Raw genomic sequence first — 23,061 nt, 5'->3', positions numbered from 1 at the left:
TACTGGTTGCTCTCGGAGTGAGAGGTGACTTGATTTTGTGAGTGGGCCTAGTTCTGGAGCCGAAAGAGGTGCCTAAACTGGAAGAGGTCACAGGCAAAAGCTTGTTGCTGTCCAAGTGGCCTGTTGGCATATTACGAAATCACCCACGCAAAGAAAAAATCGGTTTCGGGACAGAAGACGGGTCTGAGTAGAAGTAACACAGACAAACGCCAGGAAATAAATATTGGTTCGGAAATATAACCCACTTATGGAAGGCTGCCAGGAAAAAGGCCTCGAGCTTGGTGGAATACAATAGTCGGATCGACTCGGATTGCTTGCGATTACCTTTCGGTGAGATTCTTCAAATAATGAGTGACTTATATTGTGCAGAGCTGAGGAGAGGAACGGTCACACTGATTTTGCAAATATTGTTAGTGCGGTGCTCCTCCGTTTACCCCTTTGACACAGTCGTGAACATAACCTCGTTTATTTATTGCGGATGGACGGCGGACGGAATGGCATTTATATCTTCGAAAGCTGATTGGAATGAGCAATAGTTTGCTCTATATATCGTTTGGATCCACAAAAGACAGATAAACCTAGTCGCCGTATACGTTACCGAAAGTTGCAGGCACGAATATGACGGCGGATTGGGCGCTGGAAAACTATCGGGATAAATACCGAAGGAAACAGAAAACATACAAAAAAGATGACGAAAAGGTTTAAATTATAAATCGTGGATTATTCAATTTATTTCTCGTAGTGTCCTTGTGACTGGATTGCAAGAATTGCTCGGAATCGCGTAATATATATTTATATGAAGTGCGGTATTTTTATACGGGTTGTAGTATTTTTTTGTATGTGGGTTATGTGCATATGTATGTATATAGTTGGAAATGTGTATGTGCCAATGTGTATGTTTATTGGGGTGGGTCGTGTATGAAATGCACTTGGAATATGTATTATAGGCTGGGATGCGCGAACATATACTCGGAATGCAATTGTAGTGACGCTGGATTATGCTGGATATTATTTTTTTTTAATTTTTTTGTTAACACTGGTACCAAATCAACCGTCAACGACTACAGACGTATTTTTTTAATCGCTCCGCGGTGAAAATTCAATAAAGTCAATTAATCGCGATTAAATTCGCGAAAAAAAAAAGCGCTCGGGGTAGGCATGGGTACTAGCGATCGTGCTGCCCATGAATACCATCAAATCGAGTAATAAAGACTAATAGAAATAATAGAAAAGAACAAGTGTCAACGTTTAAGAGCACCAGCTCGGTAAGGAACACAACACTGTAAGCAAGCCAAAATGAGCCAAGCCCGGCAACAACAACAAGACGAGCGTCGGCTCTCCAAGCAAAGCAACGCGTACTTCTCTATACGCTCGCCAAGGCAGCAGTACCAACAAAACTGCACATTGCAAGTGAACGAGGAGAGAGCACGCTCTCCCCCTGCATGCAAAGTGGGTCATGGAGTGCTCAGTGCCCATCCCCCGACTCGTACTGCCTAACCAGCGATTTGCTAATATCGACAACAACTAGTACAATGCCCGCTCAAACTGTGTCTTCGACCACAACAACGACAACAACCACAACAACAACCACTGCAATTGCCCAGCGCCCGATACTGTCGACCCACTGCGACAAGCCCCAACTCTCCCAACCAATAAGTTCAAAAAATGCTAACGGAGCGTTAATTCAGACTGGGCTCGACGCTATGTGCAAATCAAAAGAAATTGAGCCCACAAATGTGAAGAACAACAATGCAGCCAAAATAACTAAAATAACCGAGAACACGTGCCACATAAGGCACTAGCAAACAATAGATTTGCGATACTAAGTGTCCAAACGAAGATGAGATCACCCAAACACCCAAGGCCAAAAATTAAGACCGCCACCTATTTATGTTCGACAGGCAAATTGTGCTGAACTGGTCAAAAAATAACTGATACAATTGGCGCAAACACATTCCATGTCACGTACATAAAGGGGTAATATAAATGAAACAAAATACAAGTCAATGACGAACAAAACTATCGATCAGTTGCGAATCTGAAATGAAAATGATTACTACACCTACCAACTTAAAAGTAGCAAAGGATTACAAGTGGTTATCAAAGGAATCGAACCAACAGTCCCAATCAATGAGATAATAGATGGACTTAACGATAAGGGCTTCGAAGTCAAAATGGCAATGAACATAATAAATAGAAACAAAATTCCTCAGCCAATGTTCAAAGTAGAACTGACACCTGAAAGTATGCATATAAGGAAAATGAAGTTCACCCAATATACAAGCTTCAATACCTACTGCCCACCTTTAAGAAACCACACAAACAAAATGGGACCGGTCCAATGCACAAATTGCCAGGAATATGGACATACGAAAACCTATTGCACTCTACGGGCAGTCTGCGTTGCCTGTGGTGATGTTCATCTCACTGAGGCCTGCCCCGTAAATAAGGAGGACCCATCTGCCAAAAATGTAGCAACTGTGGGGGAAACCATACTGCCAACTATAGAGGTTGTCCTGTCTATAAAGATTGAAAATCGCCTAAACCAACAAATAACTGCAGCTCGTAACCCGGTCGTCCGACAAAACTTAACATATATACCATCAACTACGACTCCAGGAGTTTCTTTTGCTCAGGCGTTAAGTTACAACAACGGGTCGTACGCCTCAGCTCTAGCCGACACTTCAACCAACCACAGCTGGAATAATGCAGAATCAGGCATCAAATCAGATCCCAGAAATCCTGCCCAACTACCCCTGCTAATCCATCCCAATTGCCTAGTGGAATTGAGTCAATGCTGGTAACTATAACAAATACAATGGTAGCAATACAACAAACGATGAGGAGCTTATGCGCAACCAAAACTCCTCTGGAGCTCCTAATCAAACAGAAACTGTTTAAATGTCCTGTCTAAATATATGTTTCTGGAATGCAAATGGCATTTCTCAGCACAAATGCGAGCTCTTACAGTTCCTCGCTCAACACGACATTGACGCCATGCTCATATCAGAGACTCACCTAACAAATAAAACTATTTTCACCTCAATGGCTATAACTTCTATGCGACAAATCATCCCGATGGTAAGGCACATGGAGGTACTGGCGTTCTGATCAAGAATCGCATTAGGCATTATCCATTGCCTTCATTTGCTACACCTTATTACAGGCAACAGCAATTCATATTGAAATTCAGAGCGGCTACCTGAACCTAGCCGCAGTATACTGCCCACCACGTTTCTGCATTTCCGAAACAGAATTTGTAACATTCTTCGACCTACTAGGTTACCGATTTATAGCAGCTGGTGACTACAATGCCAAGCACACCCATTGGGGATCTAGACTTACCAACCCGAAAGGAAGACAACTATATAACGCTATAATAACCCCACGAAACAAGCTAGACTTTATCTCTCCGGGCAAGCCCACATATTGGCCCACAGATCCAAACAAGCAACCCGACTTATTGATTTTGCAGTTACACGAAGGGTGCTGCAAGCTCAGATTAATGTAGATCACTTAACAGATCTATCATCGGATCACTCGCCCATTCTACTTCACCTTTACGACCATCCACAGCATTCGGAACGCCCACACTTTCTAACTTCTAGCAAAACAGATTGGCTCAAATACAGGAAGTACATAAGCTCTCATATTGATAGCTGCCCAAACATTAATTGTAAAGATGACATTGATAGGTCAGTCGAAGCATTGGTCTCCTCAATGTCACTGGCGGCAAAACACTCAACACCAATATTAGCATCTAATAAACATTCCAACAGCAGTCGTATTTCTAGGCACATTGAAGTGCTGCTACGCGATAAAAGAAGGCTTCGCCGAGAGTGGCAGCACACAGATCACCTGCATCGAAAGAGCGGCTAAAATAGCCAACCACCTACTACGCAGAGCCCTAGAAGATGAAAAAAACCGAGCTCAAATATCCTATATGGAGCAACTCTCCCAACTAGCAAACGATTCCCACTGTGGAAGCAAAATCAGGCGTATGCCCACCAATCGAGAGTGAATCACCTTTGCGTACACAAACAGGAGAGTGGGCTCGCAGCAACAAAGAGAGGCAAATACATTTGCCGTCCATCTAGAAAACGTCTTCAAACCGCACCCAGCAATGAATAGCTTTGTGCTCCCACCAACCAACAATCCCGAAGCTACTCCGCCTATGATATTCCAAACAGGAGAAGTCACAAGGGTCATTAAAGACCAAATCTCAAAGCAAAAGAAAGCTCCGGGTCACGATTTCATCTCTCCTAAAATGATCATAGAATTGCCGAGCTGTGCAGTGTATTTCTTACTATGATATTCAACAGCATGATGAAATGGGGCTATTATCCTCAAGATGGGGAAATCAGTCATCACAATGATCCATAAGCCGGAAAAGACAAGTCCAAGCCATCATCATATAGACCTATCAGCCTACTGCCTTGCCTATCAAGATATTTGAAAGCTGCCCTGAATCGTATCAAACAACACCTACACATCAACGGTGCCATCCCGACTCACCAATTGGATTTCGCGAACACGGAACCATTGAACAAGTAAACCGTATAACCTCTAGATACGAAATGCATTTGAGGGGAGATTGCTCCGCGTTTTCTGGATGTCGCACAGGCTTTCGACCGCGTTTGGTTAGATGGCTTAATCCACAAAATCAAAATATTACTTCCACAGAACATCCATGGATAATGGAGTCATACCTACAGCAAAGAAGTTTCGCAGTACGATGCAAAGATTTCCTCTCTGAATATCATCCAATTGAAGCTGGTGTACCGCAAGGAGCGTGCTTGGACCGACACTGTATATCATATTCACAGCAGATCTACCGACAAACAGCCTAACAACAACTTCGACATTTGCTGATGATACTGCCATATTAAGTCGCTCCAAATGCCCAAGAAGGGCCATGGATCACTTATCATCTCATCTCGTGGCCTTAGAAAAATGGCTAGCATGTAAACGAGCAAAAGTGCAAGCATGTCACCTTCACGTTAAACAGACAAACTTGCCCTCCATTATGTCTGAACAATATCAACATTCCACAAACCACCGAAGTAACATACCTTGGTGTTCATCTGGATAGAAGGCTTACTTGGCGTAGCACATCGAAGCGAAGAGAAATCTACTTAAATTTAAAGCTAGTAATCTACATTGGCTAATAAACACCCGTTCACCACTAAACTGGAGTACAAAGTACTTTTGTACAATGCAGTTCTCAAACCCATCTGGACATACGGCTCCGAGCTTGGGGAAATGCTTGCGTTAGTAATTTAGAAATAATCCAGGGCTCAATCGAAGATACTAGAACTATTACTGGGGCACCATGGTACATACGGAATGAACATATCCATAAAGACTTAAATGTAGGATCAGTTAGATGAATTGCCAAAGTGAAGCAAGTACCAGGCCAAGCTTCAAGCCCATCCTAATAGACTTGCGCGTCTTTAACTTGGCACACTAGCCATACACGACTCGGGAGAGACCTTCCCACCCAGCAATAATACTTAGCTAGGGACGTACTCTAAGTAATTAAGTGTAAATAATTAAATAAATATATTAGGCTAAGATTTGTATACTTGTTGTAGTCTCTAATAGGGAAGATTCGATAAATAAAATCCCGTAATAAAAAAAAAAAAAAAAAACACTGGTAGTTGGAGATGAAAGAACGGAGAACGGCCGGAATCGCCGATAATATGGCGATGTCGATACGAGAAGGGACACGGAAAACGGATGGCACAGAAGAAAAAAAGAACCTATATCGTGAAACTCAGACTTTAAGAAAATTGGGAACACCAATCGCGAAGTGAAGCGATTTGTGGCAAACGAACGTCGTACTTATCTTGGGATCCTCTTGTGGTGAAGTCGATGCGCCAACGCTTGAAGGCTCGATTTTTTCCTTCTGGGGAAGGCGACGATGAAATCCAGCTCGAAGGATCAATGATTAAGCGGAAGTCCCACAGATCAGAATCCCGAAGTAAAAGAACAGTCCAATTTTCTTTATGTATATAGAGGTTTATTCAATGTAAAATCGCGTGCAAAGGAAGAAGGCCTTTTTGCCTTGGTTGCACGAGCGAATTAATTATAATGTAAAAGTAAGCTGCCGGCGGCGGTCGGCAGCGAGAGCGTGGTGCGTATGAGCGTGCGAGAGCGCGTCACCAGGGGGAAAAATGCTCATAAGCGTGAGAGCGAGGGCAACAGCTTGCGTAGCTGGAATGCTAGCAGTGTGGTGTGGCTGGAATGCCCACAGAGCTGTTGCTCCGCCAGCGTGTGTGTGTTCTTTATAATGCATTTATGCGATTGTGTTAACTTATAATAGTTTTTAGAGTGTAAATTAATTATTCAATATTCCCGTTACTTAAGCCGCGGCATTAGCCGTCGGCAGAGAAAGATCGGATATGTTTTATGTAATTTTATTCCGGCCAACTGGCACGGTTCAAAGTGAGTAAAAGACTAAAAATACAAAATGATATAATTATGCAAAAGTCCCCCCAGCCTGGGCAGCGCTGCGCGAGCAGCGGTCTCCAGTTTCGCTGCCTCAGCGCCTCGTGCGGACCCAGTTGGTCGGGCGGATGTTTATGCAACATAGTAATATGTTGCCGCCCCTTTCCATGCCAGCGCTGGGTCAGCATTCTTATAACTAAGACCCCTGCCGATACCCTATGGCTGGTGGGGAGTGTTAACTACACCCCCTCTTCAAGAGTGGTCGCCCTCGAGCCTCTCAAATTTTCTATCAGCGCGTTGACCTGGACCAAATCCCTTTTCTTCCTGAGTAGGGATCTGATGTAGACGATACTTCCGATGACTCCGCACAGGGTTATTCCTAGACCAAAGGCGAGGATAGGATTCCCCTTGCCCGTTGCGTTTCGCTCGACCTCCTTAATGTAGTTCAGATTGTCTTCGCTGAGCTGCTGGAGGAATGGTAGGCTCAGGACCGCGTGGTGCCCTGTGATATTCAGGACGGGCACCGAAGCGATGCCGGGCACCCGGCGTTTGGTGTTGTCACGATTCAGGAACCGTGAGCCATTGATGGTGGCAAAGTCATTGAAGGCGACCAGTTGCGTTCCTGAGGTTTCAACCAACGTGTCGGAATCACAACTGATGGTGGCGGGTCTGTTGTTGATGATAATAACCCCGTCATCTACCAAGGTGACGGGTTCCAGGTGGCTGGGTTGAGAGCTGCAATGTGCCGTGCCTCCGGAGTGTAGCCCCTGCGCACAGGAACCACCCAGATTTTTTCTGCAGAAGGTATTAGTGGTAGTGGAGGTGCAGCCCGTAACGGCCCACACCTGGCTCTCACACTCGGCTACGATGTTCTCCTCTAGCTGCAGTACCGTTGTGCTCAACCGGGTACATCATAATCTTCTTACAGGCTAAACTTACTCTAGGATACCCTATAATAAAATGGATAATATGATTTGATTGCAAGATCTTAATGCTGGATACTTCTAACAAGTTTGACACTGTAACCCCTGTGAATTGGTTAGTGAGAATGGATTCTATGTCAGCATGGTCAAGAATAGAAGGGTTTACCAAGTTGGCTTTTGCCAAGGTGATTGTGAGCATTAGGTTCCCCAATTCAGTGATGAGAATTCTATTTCTAGCTAACAGTGTTTCATACAAATGGGCTGAGTTGATATGTTCCTTCCTCTCTGTGCTAAGAATCTGGTTGACTGTGTTTGTGAGGTTATTTATCTGGCTCTGAACTTTTGAGTTTATTACTATCTGTCTATTATTTGAATGGACTAGCTGTGCTTCAGTAACCTTGATATCTTCTAAGTCAGTGGCGTCTGGCGTGCCGGCCACTATCTTGAGGGCCGTCCCTAGGAAGTCGAAACTTCTCGCTAGCCTACGGTGAATGCCAATATCTTCTAACATATCCTTGACGTGGCTGGAGTCAACCTCCAGCAGTTGTCTCATGTGAGATCTTGGGAAAAGGTCTGTCATCTGTACGGTTTCGTCGGCAATGCGGCCATATTCTGATAGGTTTGCTGTGTGCCTGATGTAGTTTAATTCCTCCCATACCAATACCGACCCGTCTGTAATAGGAATGTAACGGGAGTGTGAATAGTCGGTGATGCGGGCCGCGACCATTGTTAGAGAGTGAAGTACCCAGAAAAGCCTGCGGATACAAGATGAATATAAACTATACGGATAATAGGAATGATAAAATACCACCACCATTTATTTTCTTAGGCCTAACTAGTGAACTTATCTTAGGTTGTCCTTATGGACCACTCTCCCTCTAATCAGGACTGTTGTCCCCAAGTCCGCCTCCACCGCTTCTTCCACATATAGTGGGGTCAATTTGTTTCCGAGGCGTCTGTTAGACTTTACCAACACCTTTTCTCCTACCCTAAAGGTTCTGTTCTGTCTGGATTGGTTCATTCGATTGTTTTGCACAATTTGAGCTTTCTGGACCCTATTTTTTATATCTCTGTGAGCGTCCGCCGCAGCAGCGTGAAAAACGTCTATGGGCCTTTTGTTCGTGACCGAATGTATTGACTTGTTGTTTTCCACCGTTGCTTGCAAGAATAGGTCGACTATGTCGCCAATGCCCTTAGCCATTTTAAGGCATCTGGCAATTTCCACCAACGTGCTGTGGAACCTCTCTACTTGTCCGTTAGAGGTGCTATGTAGTGGGGGCGCGTTCGCGATGTAGACCCCAAAGTTGTTTTGCAAAAGCGATCTGATCGTCTCAGAATTAAGCGACGGTTCGTTGTCGCAATAAATCTGTTTTACATGCGGGAACACATTCATTATTTGCAACAGTGGAGTTTTTAGATCCGCAATGGTGCGGGACGCTATCGGTTGCGTGATGGCGAATTTTGAAAATTTGTCCACACACGTGAGGAAGTATTTCCTATCTGTTGAGAAAATATCCACATGTAGCATTTCCCCAGTGTGTGTAGGGACCGGCGTCGGGCCTAGTTCCGGTTTTTTTGGGTGCCTGTCGTACTTTGCTTGGGCGCACACTTTACAGTTTACCACTACTTCACTGGCCAGTTTGGACATCTTGGGAAAATAGTAATCGGTTAACACCTGTTTAACGTTTTCCTGGGCCGCCCTGTGGCCCGATTGTGTTCTGCTGTGATGATCTCTTTTTTTTCGTTTTCATCGAACACGTCGGCGACAAGATTCTTGCAATGCCAGAATCTTGTCGACGGAAAAGCCCTTACCAACTCATGCTGTACGCATGCTAAGGTTGGTAAGTCGCAATGGATTGCGTTTACCACTTGCGGGTTCACCACTGACTTGACCATCTCAGCGAGCGCGCCCTTGTCATGGAACTGTATTACGTGGCGTGTTTTTTCTCCAAAAAGTACGAAAATTTGTTTGAGAGGGAAGCGTGCCTCCTCTAAAATGATCTGGTTCCTAAAGCAATTGACGGGCTTGTCTGATGATTCTATCGTGTAAGTCATTGAAACCTCACTGTGAATTGTCGCTGCGTCTGACCGCGGCGCGCCGCTGTCTAGCGCGCAAATGTTCTGTCGAGACAATGCGTCTGCGACGAAGTTTTCTTTCCCCGGCTTATAAAATAGCCTGGCGCCCATCTCATCGATGCGTGCCTTCCATCGCTTAATCTTTGCGTTAGGATTTCCCTCCGACACCGCGAACGTGAGTGGCTGGTGGTCAGTGAACACATTTATGTCCCTGACGCCATAAATATAATGGCGCAATTTCCCCAAGGCCCAACCAATTGCTAACAGCTCCCGCTCGTTAGTAGCGTAGTTGAGCTCACTGTCTTTAAGTGTTCTGGAGACCATCGTTATAGGTCGGCCTCCCTGTGACAATACTGCCCCTATGCCATAGGCAGAAGCGTCCGTAGTCAGGTCGAAAGGTTTCCTGTAGTCTGGGTACATTAGCATTACGTTTTCTGATGCTAGAATGTCCCTTAGCTTTTGGAACGCGTGTCTTTGAGCTTCGCTGAACGATATTGGGGTTTTTTTAGATTTATATTTACTAATCGATCCATTTTCCCCTTTCAAGATGTCGGATAGCGGTCGGCCGATTGCCGCGAAGTCTTTCACGAAACATCTGTAATAGCTTGCCAGGCCTAAGAATGATCTTAGCCCGAAAAGCGTTGATGGCTCAACGTATTCCTGGATAGCTCTCACTTTCTCAGGGTCCGTTCTTGTGCCTTCGCTGGTTACGATAAATCCAAGGTATTCTACGCTCGTTTTAAAGAACTGCGACTTCTCTTGAGCCACTCTCATGTTGGCTTCATAGAGGCTTTTCAGTACCCAGTCGACGTGTTTAACATGGTCGTCCTGAGACTTTGAAAAAATGATTACGTCATCGACATAGACGTAGCATGTTTTGCCGATTTGTTCGCGCAAAACATCGTCAATTGCCCTCTGGAAGATGCTGCCCGCATTCCTCAGACCGAAGGGCAGTCGGCAAAACTCATACTTCCCTCCATTTACGGAAAAGGAAGTTTTTTCCCTATCGCGCTCCGCCAAAGTTATTTGGTGGTATCCGGATTTCAGGTCAAGAGTTGTAAAGTATTTTGCAGTACCCAGATTTGCCAAGATCATTGAGATGCTCGGCATTGGGTATTTGTCGGCCACTGTTTTCTGATTGAGCTTCCGAAAGTCCATTACGAGACGTTTCTTCCTATTGCCATTTTCATCAGTGCCTTTTTTATCTACCACCCATATAGGGTTGTTATAGGGTGATCTTGATTTTTGTATGATGTTGTCTTTCAGGAGGCTCTTAACCTCGGAATCGACAAAATCAGCTACACCCATCGGGTAGGGGTATAGCTTGGAATAAATTGATTCGTCATCCACCGTGCGAATGGTGGCCACGACCGAAGTATTATAGGGCAGTGACCCGTTAGGGTCAGCAAAAGCCTTACTTCTTTTCTTCAGCTTGGTTGCCTACGGCGCGGGGGTTGACGGTTGGTGTACACTCAGTTGGTTACCAAACCAGGCCTTTAAGGAGGACCGCGCGGGCGAGCCCCCCGTAGGTTTAGGGGATGGGGCGCCACAACAGGCATTTCCGTTAGGTCACCGTTAATTGAGTGGACGGGGAACGGTGATTCGACGGGTGTGACGCCGGGAAGCCACCCAAATGGCTTGATGAAATTCTTCGACGCTCCCGTGTCGATGAGAAGCTTTATCTTAATCCCCGCTACTCTTCGCCATATGAATGGCAGCAGGGACCTTCCCCTAAAAAATTGATCGAATCGGATTCGTACTCAATTTCGGCGTCGGCTTCTATTTCCGCGACTGCCTCAGTGGCAGCGTCGTCGTAGGACGCCCCGGACCGGTTGTTCGTAGTAGCAATGTGCTCCACTCTCTGCCGCCAGTTCCCCGACGTGCGTTCCGACGCGTTCTGTTTTTTTCCAAAACTATTGTCGCGCTTGCCCGCCCCAAATGGCTTTTGGTGAGCCGTTGGCTGTCTAAATTTAGAGGACGAAGGGTCCACCTCCATAGGCTCAGGTGCTGCTTGGCCCTGAGCTCTGGTTTGTTGGTTGGGGCCACTTTGCTGGGCGTTGGATGTGCCCGGACTCTTGAAATAATGAGGGCTCTTGTAAGAAGAGGGGTCCTGGGCCCTATATTGCTTGGCATTGCCTAGCTGTGGCGCCTGGGGTTTGCGCTCACTAAATCTATTGGCTTTCTCCTCCATGGCCCTGGCGTAATTTGCTGCTAGAACGCAGCGGTCCTCGCTGCATTCAGCTGCTTGGGCTAGGGCCAGCGCGGTCGGCAGGTCTTCAGGCCTTGCTGAGAAAACTGGAGTTTTTAAGGCTTTTCTCAAGCCTGAAATGAATATTTCTAAGGCATCCTCCCTGGCTCTGTCATTTAAGATGCCCGCTGCGTCCGCCGTATGGTTCATGATGTTTTTATTAGTCATGAGAGAGAGGTGCCTCTCGATGTCATCATAGTAATCGGTGAGGGACATATTTCCCTGCCGCATGGTTGCTAGCTTCTGATGTATCACGCTCACTGGCGTTTTGTCAGAATACGAACTATCTAACCTATTGATAATGGCTCTAAAGTTCAACACCGTGCCAAAAGATGCCAAAATATTCTTCGCGGCTCCTTTCACCTTATTCCTGATTATGCCAGTAGCCATATAGTGTCTTGTGCTACCCTCATAGGGCTCGAAAACTTCGTAGGCCGCCAGCGCTGCCTGGCGCCAGGCAACATAATGTTCCTGTTTCCCATCAAATTCTGGGACCGACTTCACCATGTCCAGTGGCTGATCACACTGGACCCCAGGCCTGATTTCTATTTTCCTGTATACTTCTACCTTTGGTACGGCGACAGGCGCGGCCGCTTGTAACTGACTAATTGTGGTCTGCATTTGTAGTAATTTAGCCTCAAATGTCGTGGCCTGGCTTGTCAGTGCGGCCTCGACGGCTGCGAGAATGGCAGGATCCATGACGTTGGGCGGTCTTTGAGTCGTACGTTTGTCAATGTCTGCCGCTTGGAGGCCTTCGATCAAGGATTTCAGACTATCGTCACTATCGTCGGCACTTTCCCTATCACTCATATGGTGCAAACTGCTGCGTGTAGCACTGTCCTAAGTACTTAGAACACTGCGCTCCCTAGCATAAATCTCAAGGGGAAGAATTTGACTGGTTTTTACAACCGTATTAAATAATCAAATGTTTCACTTCTTATTTTATCTTTATTTTCTTTTCCATTTGTTTTTTTTTTTTTGAGCTTGTCTAGTAAAATTTACGCAATTATCGGTGAACTCTTATTTTAAACAGAGATTTAGGTTGGCTGACATAGGAAACATTTAAAATTCAAGCAATTCACTTACATCATTGTTACAGCCTATATTTACTCTGGCGATTAGATTGGTTAAGCTTAACTATGCACCGGTTGAGCGTTTTGGATCCGTAACGTTGGGCGAGGGAATTCCCTACAGCCGTGTAGATTTTGTTATTATATTTTCTCTTTCCAGGCGAGGGAGGGCCCTTCAGCCTATTTTTTCCTTGTAGATCTTTTGATGGGAGCGAGGGATTACCCTTCAGCTCTTTTGACTTCGTTTTCGGCTGCAATCTATCTTCAATTGGAGCGAGGGGTTGCCCTCCGGCTCGTTTGTGTTTTGTTTTCGGCAGCACTTATCTTCGATTGGAGCGAGGGGATGCCCTTCAGCTCTTTCCTTGTTTTAGTTTTTGATTTTCATTCGGGTGTTGCACTATGGAACGTTCTCACTCGTTTGTGTTGTAATTATTTAGTTAATTTTCCCTTTAGTGTATGGAGGAATTTTTTCGGGAAATTTGTTTTTACACTTTTCTGTTTTATTTTCTTTTTAGTATTTCGGAGGAATTTTTCACGGGGATTTTTCTCCTATTTTTCTCACTCGTTTGTGTTGTAATTATTTAGTTAATTTTCCATTTAGTGTGTGGAGGATTTTTTTCGGGAAATTTGTTTTTACACTTTTCTGTTTTATTTTCTTTTTAGTATTTCGGAGGAATTTTTCACGGGGATTTTTCCCCTATTTTTATGACTTTTTCTTGCTTTTAAACTTTTGGTTTATTTATCGCGGTGTTTTGACACTCGCGTTAACTCGGGGTTCGACTTAGTTTGACCCGTTGGGCGCCAATTAATTATTCAATATTCCCGTTACTTAAGCCGCGGCATTAGCCGTCGGCAGAGAAAGATCGGATATGTTTTATGTAATTTTATTCCGGCCAACTGGCACGGTTCAAAGTGAGTAAAAGACTAAAAATACAAAATGATATAATTATGCATAAGTCCCCCCAGCCTGGGCAGCGCTGCGCGAGCAGCGGTCTCCAGTTTCGCTGCCTCAGCGCCTCGTGCGGACCCAGTTGCAACATAGTAATATGTTGCCGCCCCTTTCCATGCCAGCGCTGGGTCAGCATTCTTATAACTAAGACCCCTGCCGATACCCTATGGCTGGTGGGGAGTGTTAACTTGTAAGTGTATTTTTTTTTAAGTGTACATTTTTTTTTTTTGTCTATTTTTATATCTGTACTCAAAAAGAGTTAGGGGGTATATTTGTGGGAAATGTGTGTAACGCAGAGAAGGAAACGTTTCTGACTCCATAAAGTATATATATTCTTGATCAGCATCAATAACCGACTCGATAGAGCCATTTCTGTCTGTCCGTCCGTCCGTCTTGTTTGTCGCCTGGATCTCAGAGACCATAAGAGCTAGGGCAATCAAATTTGGTTTCCAGACTCAGGTACACACTGCTACAAGTGTTTTCAAAATTTCGCCCAGCCCCCTTCCGCATCCACAAAGAACGAATCTGTGGCAGGCACAATTTTAAAGATACGATAAAACTAAAATCGGAGTATCGTAGAGAAAGCCCATATCTACCAATGTATCTAATATACATCGTAGATGTAGATAACAGATGTAGCAAAAATATGTTTTTTTTAATTCTAAAATTCTAAAAAATTATAAGCTAAAAATGTATATACTGACTAGGTACGGGTATAAGTAGAGTCGCGTCTCTAGAAGCGACTCACACGTTGCTTCTCGTTTGATTAGTAAATTCGCAAGGGTCAGAATAAGCTCGACATGTCGTTTTACTTCGTTTTTATATAGCGCTTCGTATATTTTTTGAACCTTAAGACTTTCTTTGATACTTGTATTAGGAGTGTCTTTTTTTCCGCTTCCGACCGTATTGTTACTTTGAGTGTTTGGGCTGCCTTGGCAGTTAAACTTTTAAAATCTAATATTTCTATGCGGGATAGCGCATCAGCTACATAGTTTTCTTTCCCTGCTATGTACTCCACCACAAAATTATATTCTTCTAAATCCAATCGCATTCGTATCAATTAAGACGAGGGGTTTTTCATTGAAAATAAGTATGTGAATGGACGATGATCGGTTTTTACCAAAAATTTAGTGCCGTATAGGTATGGTCTAAAATATGTGATTGCCCAGTGAATGGCTGATAATTCGTTTTCTATTGTTGATTTATTGGATTCATCTTTTGTGAATTCCTTAGATGCATATCTAACCGGTAGTTGCTTATCATCGTACTCTTGGCTTAGTGCGAACCAGTTAGCATCTTTGGTTAAGCAAAATGATTTTTTGAAATCTGGGTATTGTAAGATTTGGGGGCTTATAAGAGCCACCGAATACTCGGCGGCGCCTTCTACTAAGGCCTGGACAGCCTGGCACACATGCCTCTAGAGAAACTGGTGCTCTTTATAGAGGCCTCGGGATGGTTCGCGAAACCTCCCTAGGCACCGGACAATATCCCGTGACGAGTGCGGGCATCACAATAGGCAGACTTGACTCCGAGTGACCTCGACTTCGGTCGAGCAGCCCTATAAACCTTACTTAACTTTACAAATCAACAAAGTCAGCTGTTTTTGTTTGCCAGAAACGTTGAGAAAATTAAAAACATCGATAACAAAATGTGTGAATTCCAGACTGCCATGAAAGGAAAAATATGACTTTTGGCTGAAAAGTAAAACGCAAAGCTGCAAGGTTCAATGTTTTCTAAGCGAACGAAACGAAATGCGAAATAATGCAACCCAAGCTGCGAAACAAGCGGTAAACTATGGCGTTGGCGCCTTCTAATACTCTTCCCGATTTACCCAGCTACACACGAATAGTCAAACTGTTCAATGCCAAGCCATGGCTTTGGCATTGTTACGTGCTTGTTGGATGAATCCACTTCCCTGGGCGTTGTCAACTAAATGTCCATGTTCTGCTTCGGTGTCGGTATGGTGGTCTTAAAAGCGTGGATTGATATTGGTAATCTTCCTTCTGGGTCGTCGAATTGTTGGTTTTTTCGCGAACAGCGTTCTGGTCCAAAACAACGATTGGTTTTTTTTTCCCTGCTCGGGCGCCATGTAGAATTTCCGAAACAATAATGCAAGTTATTGCGGAGGCCTTTACTTAGGCTTGAGACGCGGGGACTAGCGGGACGGACCAGAGCTGAGGCGGCGATAGAAGTCGATTAAAGAAATGAACCATGCGAAACAAAGTCAATATTACTAGCGCTTTATTCCCACGCATAGCTTTGTCGGCTATGCTGCGGGCGTGTAGTTACTTGTTGCTTGGCTTCTGATACAGTGACGGGAATTAATAACGTAACTATCACTTACTAACTACATTTCATTGTATATAAACTTTATTATTTTCTGCTTATTAACTATTAGCTATTATTAATTATTGGCTACCATATTGTGTAGCGCCAAGCACATTAACATGCTTCTCTGGCAGCCATGTTGTTATTTTGTTGATCCAAAGACGTCACTTTAGTATAGCCATTCCGGAACCCATGCCTGACTCGACGAGGGAATCTAATACTCGAGCGAGGGGCCACATCTGATTGGTTAACTGGAAATAAAACAGAAGAAAGTAGATCTGCTGTGCGAGACTGAGACATCTCTCCTGCAACTATCCATCCTAGCCTGGTTTCCTGAAGACGTGGCAGACCAGCTGCCAATTGGATTTGGCCAATGCAGAGAAGCTCGAAGAACAATCCCGCTCCAATAAGAATGTCCACAGGCTGGGACTTGTAGAACTTTGGTCCGTTAACTGTGTGTTGAATGGAACGTTCCAGCGGTTTATGTCGACATTGCAGCTAGGTTGACTGGCCGTAATGCTGGGAGCAACTAATGCCGAAATGGTCGTGGCATAACTTGACGTGTGTGATTCCAGGTTGATATCTACGCAGCATCCTTCAGATATGGCACGCGAATTGCCGAGACCAGACACCAAAACATCCGACTCTTTCCTTTGTAGCTGCAACTGCTGAGCAAGGCGATAAGTAATGAGATGCACCTGTGATCCAGAATCAAGCAAGTCACGGCATGGAATGAGTGTACCAGAACGATTCCTCACACCGATGTCCTGCCTGTGACTCTAGGCCAAAAGCGATGTGGCTGACACTGTTGCAATATGTACAACGTCAGAGGGTCCCGCGGGCAATTGCGGAGCCGATGTAGAATGTGACAGTGAAGGCAGAATGGATTAAGAGCCGTAAGACGGAGACAGGAAATGAAGTTGAGTGTGATGTCCCACCACATATTCGGCAGGATCGAGAATGACATGAACCCTGCGTGTGGCTTGCTCGGAGACAGCTGGTGCACAGTGACAGCTTCTTAGTTTCCTGAAGCCGAAGTTGAGCAGACAGATTCCCCAATTGCGAACACGCAAAAATGGAATGTCCTGGATCACCGAAGAATGTACAGACCTTGGAGCTGGCTGCGATTAGACAGTTTTTCCGCTTGCTCTGGGTGTACAAATCTTTCGCTTGCTCTTGGGTTTCCAACCTCTGGCATCTGTGCTCCAGAAACGTGGCGAATTGCTGGCTGGAGGAGGGTATGCTATCCAACTACGAGCATTCCACTCTCCACCTTCTGCAGCAGGCTGTGTATTATTAAGTTGCAGTCAGCAAACTGCTCCTTTGCTCCCATACTTTGTAAAGCTCGCAGATTGGCACTTACTGTATCCGAAAGAGACCGTAGTTGGGATACAGATGAGGCCTCGACACGCTGCAAGCACAGAATGTCTGTAACATGTGCCTGAAATATGAGACGCTTGTTATTTAATCGTTCGCTGAGAGCAATGGGATAACTAGCGTGTCTAAATTCTAGCGACGAGATCGTGTCCAAGGCTGGTCCCTTTAGGCATGATCGTAGTTGCTGCTACTTCTCGATATTCGTAAGGTCAGGGTCGTTATCTATAACGGAGGAGAACATGACCCAAAACGCGCCATACTGTGCGTAGCCCCCACTGAAGTCAGGAAGCTTCAGCTCTGGCAGGCGAGGCTGACTCTGAACTACGACCGTAGTAGTGGCTTCTCCGACTTGGTTTGTCCGCATCATTGAGCAAGGGAGCATTGTGGACTGCCGCTTGTTGATATCTAGCCTCATAACTTCGAAATCGACCACGCACTCGTCCAACTTGTTTTGGGCTGCACTTCCGATCTCATCTATTCTTTCTAAGGCGTTGTGATATTCGTTGAACGAAGCTATCAAGTCCGTCAGAGACTTTTATTTATTTATTTCAATTAATTAACAATTATCTGCTAACTGTGAACTATAATAGAAATATACATACTTAAAAAAAATATAATAGAGGAAGAAAAGAAAGGTATTACAAATTTGCTAGGTTAAGGTGATGGTAAACGTTACGTACAACCGTATCAAGGGATATTTCGGGGATATTGTATTGTAATAGGAATTGTAATTATTGCAAAGAACACGGAAAGGTTCGTGCTGGACGAAGTTGGATCTGCAAAAGGTTAAACGGATAGGCCGGAAAGTTCGGGTTGGTCATAAAGGAACTGTAAAATCTATCTGTCCCAACAGAGTTTGGGAGTCCACAAGCCCGAGAATGAGCTTGTGAATTAATAAGACCCCATTGCAAATTCTGCGATGGTGTAAGGAGGGTAGGTCGAGTAGTTTTAGCCTAGATCGGTATGGAGGTAACCGTCTGCAAGAGTCCCAGTTCAGATTCCGAAGGGCAAAAATGAAAAATAGCTTTTGAGCGGATTCAATTTGAGTTTGTTGCTCTTTGTATTGAGAGCTACATACACAAGAACAGTACTCCAATATCGGGCGTACCAATGAGACGTACATTGATTTTGTTATATACGGGTCGTCAAACTGTTTTGACCAACGCTAAAACTCCCTTAGCTTTGTTCACCGTTAAAGATATGGCTGTTAAAGAATAGCTTTTGATCAAACAGGAATCCTAGAGAGTAGGAGACCAAATGTGGAGCACGGCTGTGAAACGTCATAAGTTTGCACTTAGAATGGTTCAAAAACATTAGGTTAGACGAACACCACTTGTTAAATTCATCAAGGTCAAGTTGAAGGCGAGTGTGCTAGTACCAATCGGAATACGAAAAACAAATTTTAATGTCATCAGCATTGTTTAGAGGACGATACCAAATGTATCACCTTGATTTACAATGAAACGTCACGAACAGATTAATATACATATATGTTAATTTATTGGTAATATGCCTGGTCGATTAGGCGACGGTGTCAGGTGCGAGTGCTACGTCAAGATTCACCTTAGGGCAGACGGACCGAATTGCCCGTGCCCTAATGGAAGCGAGAGAAAGATAGATGAATTGAGTGATAGCGAAGGCGAAAAAAAAAAGAAAGCTAGATGCATATATAGACCGCGATTCGTGTTTATATATGCGACGAAAGAAAAGTGCGAGATATTTGCAAAGGCATGCAAGTGCTGGACCAGATCATGACCATTGCGAAAATGCTACGAAATAGAGAGCGAGGGAGTGTTCGAGAGAACGAGAGAGCTAAAATGATCGATAGAACGAAAGAGCGACAGAGCGAGAATGATAGAAAAGTAAAGGGGAAAGGCGCGAGACGAAGAGACGAAATATCGGTTGAAACGGCTATTACAGTGAGGGGGCGGGTGTAGATGCATGTCGATTACAATTAGGTACAGTGGGCAGTGCAAAGAACGAACAAACAACAGGACGATGTGTGAGGTACGAGTGCTACGTCAAGACTCAACTAGCGCAACGCCAGTAAGTACACGTGTAAAATACTCATTAAATCACTTGTTTCAGGTGCTTTGCGACAATAGACATACAATTTCACGTTGGCTCGACCTACCGGATAATTAAGCAGCACTTGGGACGAACTGATCTGAATTGATCTGGTTTCTCATGCTATCTGCACTGCACTGCACGGAGAGTTTCCAAAATGGAAATCTAATAACATGCTCAAGTGGGCAAAAGATTTTATGGAACAATGGAACTTTCCAAACTGCATTGGTGCTATCGAAGGAAAGCACGTTGCGATCAAGGCACCACCCAAAAGCTGTAGCGCTTTTTACAATTATAAAGTAAGTCAATTACCTGAGGCAACGTACATATATAGATAACCCTTTACTTGCTTTTCTAGGGCTTTCACTCAATTGCGCTCATGGCGGTTTGTGACGCTTCATATAGGTTCACGTACATGGACGTTGGTGTTTGCGGGAGTGAAGGTGATATGAATGCCTTTTCACATTGTTCGCTTGGAAAAGCCATTTGATCGGGCAATATCTCATTTCCGGAGGATAGCATGCTGCAGGGAGTATCTACTCCATACTATATTGTTGCGGATGATGCATTCCCGTTCCATAAGCGCATAATGAAACCATATGGGTCTAGAAACCAGTTCACATAAGAAAGGATTTTCAACTACCGGCTAAGTCGAGCTCGTCGTTGCATTGAGAATGCATTCGGGATTCTTAGCAATAGGTGGATGGCTGTTCAAGAAACTTTTCGGTGTGGCCCAAACAGAGCGCAAAATATAACTTCGGCATGCTGTTTTTTGCACAATTATATGATGCGAGTATGCCCAAGAAATTATGGCGCCATGGTTGAAGGCCTTTTAATTGAAAGCCCAGCAGACACAGATGCTTTTCGTGGTCGGGTTCAGGACCTACCCCAAATTTATTAGAAATAATATAAAGGATTTTGTCAACTCTGCAGACGGATCAGTACTTTGGCATAATGAATCTGCTGGTGTGCGCCAATAATAAAGAAGTCTATTATTAATTTCTATAAATATATATTTGATTTTTATTAAAGGCATGGGAATGAAATGGCATGGCGAAGAATTGAAGGGTTGCGTTTTATTGGGACTGCTTGCCCTGCTGCTGCTGCACCTTCCAAAATAGCAGATTTGTGATCTCCACTTCAGATGCTGTTGCTTCATCTGGTGGGAGCTTGCTCAACAACTCATCCCAAAATAATAATAATAATAATAATAATAAATAATCGCCCAGCAAAATAGCGATTTTACCATCTCCCGCCGGTTCCTCCGCCTTACGTTTCTCTGTAGACTTCGACTGCAGAAAAGGGTGTTCTGAATCAGATCGGATCATAATTGTAGCCAGAATGAAGAAATTCATTTTCAGTTGCTTCCCCTGCCCCCTCCTGCCAACGACCCTGCAACAGATTCCTTTCACGCTCGCACACTCTGCCTCGTTCAGTGCACGAGCAACCCCTAGCAGAGGAGATGTAGAATCTAAATGGAACAAGTACAATCTACATGTTAGATGTAGAATATACATTGTAGATGTAGATAGCAGATGTAGCAAAAAAATGTAATATGTAAAATTTTTTTTTTTATTCTAAAATTCTGAAAAATCATATGCTCAAAAATGTATATACTGACTGAGTACGGGTATAAGTAGAGTCGTGTCCCCAGAAGCGACTCGCACGTTCCTTCTCGTTTGTTCATTTTTTCCATATTTTAGGTTTGTAAACGAATTTTAGCTCCAAAGTCTCTCCATAGATTTTAATGAGCGATACCTTAAACGACGCCAAATTAATGCACCTATACACAAAAAAATAGAAGACACAGGATATAATTTTTTTTCGACTTTTCCTGAGTTTTTAAAGTCAAAATTTCGTAAAAAATACCGCACAAAAATCATAATTTTTGCATTTCAATGCTTTATATTTCCCAGACGGTAAGCTGAAATCACAAAGTGTTTGGGCTTATCTTCTAGCTGTTTCAATTATCTTTTCAAAATAGCAAAGTTCTTTACAACCAGACGTAAGATACTAGAGTTATGTGAAAAAAACAAGCGCTACCTCTGAAAAAAGCTTTAAAAAAAAATACCAGACTTCAAAAATTCTTCAAAAAAAAGTTCTGCCATAGAAAAAAAACCATAATTCTTTAAAAAATTTTAAAGCCGCATATCTATCAGAAAAAGTCGGTTTGGATCCTTGAGGAAAATAAAGTTAGATTTTGTCGAGTAGTGTTATTTTAATAACATTGAACACATTTATTTACATGTATCTTGCCATCTTTGTTTATTTCGGCAGCAACACTCTCCCAAGCACTTTTCACCGAAATGTTGTCAAAATTACTCTTTACGGTAATTCTTCACAGGCACGGTCTTGCCTCAATTGCTTAATTGCTCAAATGCCTTCTCCTCTTGCTAAAAATTAGCATTCCTCTTTTTTGTTTTTCTTTTATTTTCCAGATTTGTCTCCATTTTCACTCCAGGAAGAATTGGTGATTATATATTCCTGAACTGGGTATCAGCTGTTCTCTCAGTCCACACACGGTCCCGATAAGCAACTATCGATATAAATTTGTGGATTCCGCTCGTGTTGCTGGATACACACTCAAGGAATACGTAAACGAAACATTCCTGTCACAGTTTTTTATATGGAGTTTGACAGGAATTTTTCGATTCCGCGGTGATGGATCTTTAATGTCTAATCACGTCGGGGTCACCAAAATGTTTAGAAGAGGATACCAAATATATCACCTTGATTTACAATGAAAAGACCCTTCCGCTTAGTTTTTTCGCTCTTCGCTCAACTAGTGAGAGTGTTTTATGGCTCTCCTTATGTATTCATTCACTTGAGACACTTCGTTGAGCCAAAAGTGTCTTTTGCGAATGTATGTGTGTGTGTGTGTGTTGCGTCCGTGCCTCAATTACGATGAGCCCTATATCTTTCTCCCTTCCCCTTTCAAGGTTTGGCTTTGGCTTTCAACAAAACCTAACGCAACTACAACAAAAAGACATTTCGTACTTGCATTTGGCTCGTTTTTGTCAGTGACTGATGCTCAGTTGCTGAGCGCCGAACGAAAGTCTCTCGCTCAGACTGTTTTCGTAGAAAAACACTTGTGCTTCGTTCACCGCTCAGCACGAGACCGAAAACAACAAAAATACGTATTCTGTTCAGAGAGAGACCACGTCTGCTTAATTTTTCTCTGTCTTTTCCGCGCGCAGCCAGGACTACCTCTGACAACCGTTGCTCAAGAAGCATCGCTGACCAAAGTGAGATCTACTTCTACTGTTTTTGACGGAATTAATTTGGGCAAGTCTCCCTTCATCCCTTTATCCCATCAACAAAATCATGTTGACTACCAGGTAGCAGCATGTTTGATGCCTCCTACTGCCAAGAAAGAAATGGTATATTGAAGTCGCCTGTCAGGTTTCCCAGACTGAAATTCCCCAACAAGTTCCTAAATAATAGCCAGTGGCGCAAAATAACGTAATTCCACCTTTGTTTGCTATTTGCATTGCCCACTGCATATAAATATTGTAACCGCTTAAAATTACTCACGGCAGCGGCCGTTCTTTCGCCTCGTTATATCTCCTTCTT

General features: G+C 43.9%; 1 long non-coding RNA gene across 1 annotated transcript; it reads left to right on the top strand.

Moving 5' to 3' along the window:
• Positions 1–15,367: 15,367 nt before the first annotated feature.
• Positions 15,368–20,467, top strand: LOC111081205. Its single transcript, XR_002608596.2, has 3 exons — positions 15,368–15,503; positions 19,510–19,787; positions 19,847–20,467. It is a non-coding gene; the product is annotated as an uncharacterized LOC111081205 (long non-coding RNA).
• The last annotated feature ends 2,594 nt before the right edge of the window (positions 20,468–23,061 follow it).

This window comes from Drosophila obscura, unplaced genomic scaffold (assembly GCF_018151105.1).
Source record: "Drosophila obscura isolate BZ-5 IFL unplaced genomic scaffold, ASM1815110v1 contig_8, whole genome shotgun sequence".
Taxonomy (NCBI): Eukaryota; Metazoa; Arthropoda; class Insecta; order Diptera; family Drosophilidae; genus Drosophila; species Drosophila obscura.
Note: the sequence above shows the minus strand (reverse complement) of the source record. Positions and strands in the feature narration are given on the sequence as shown.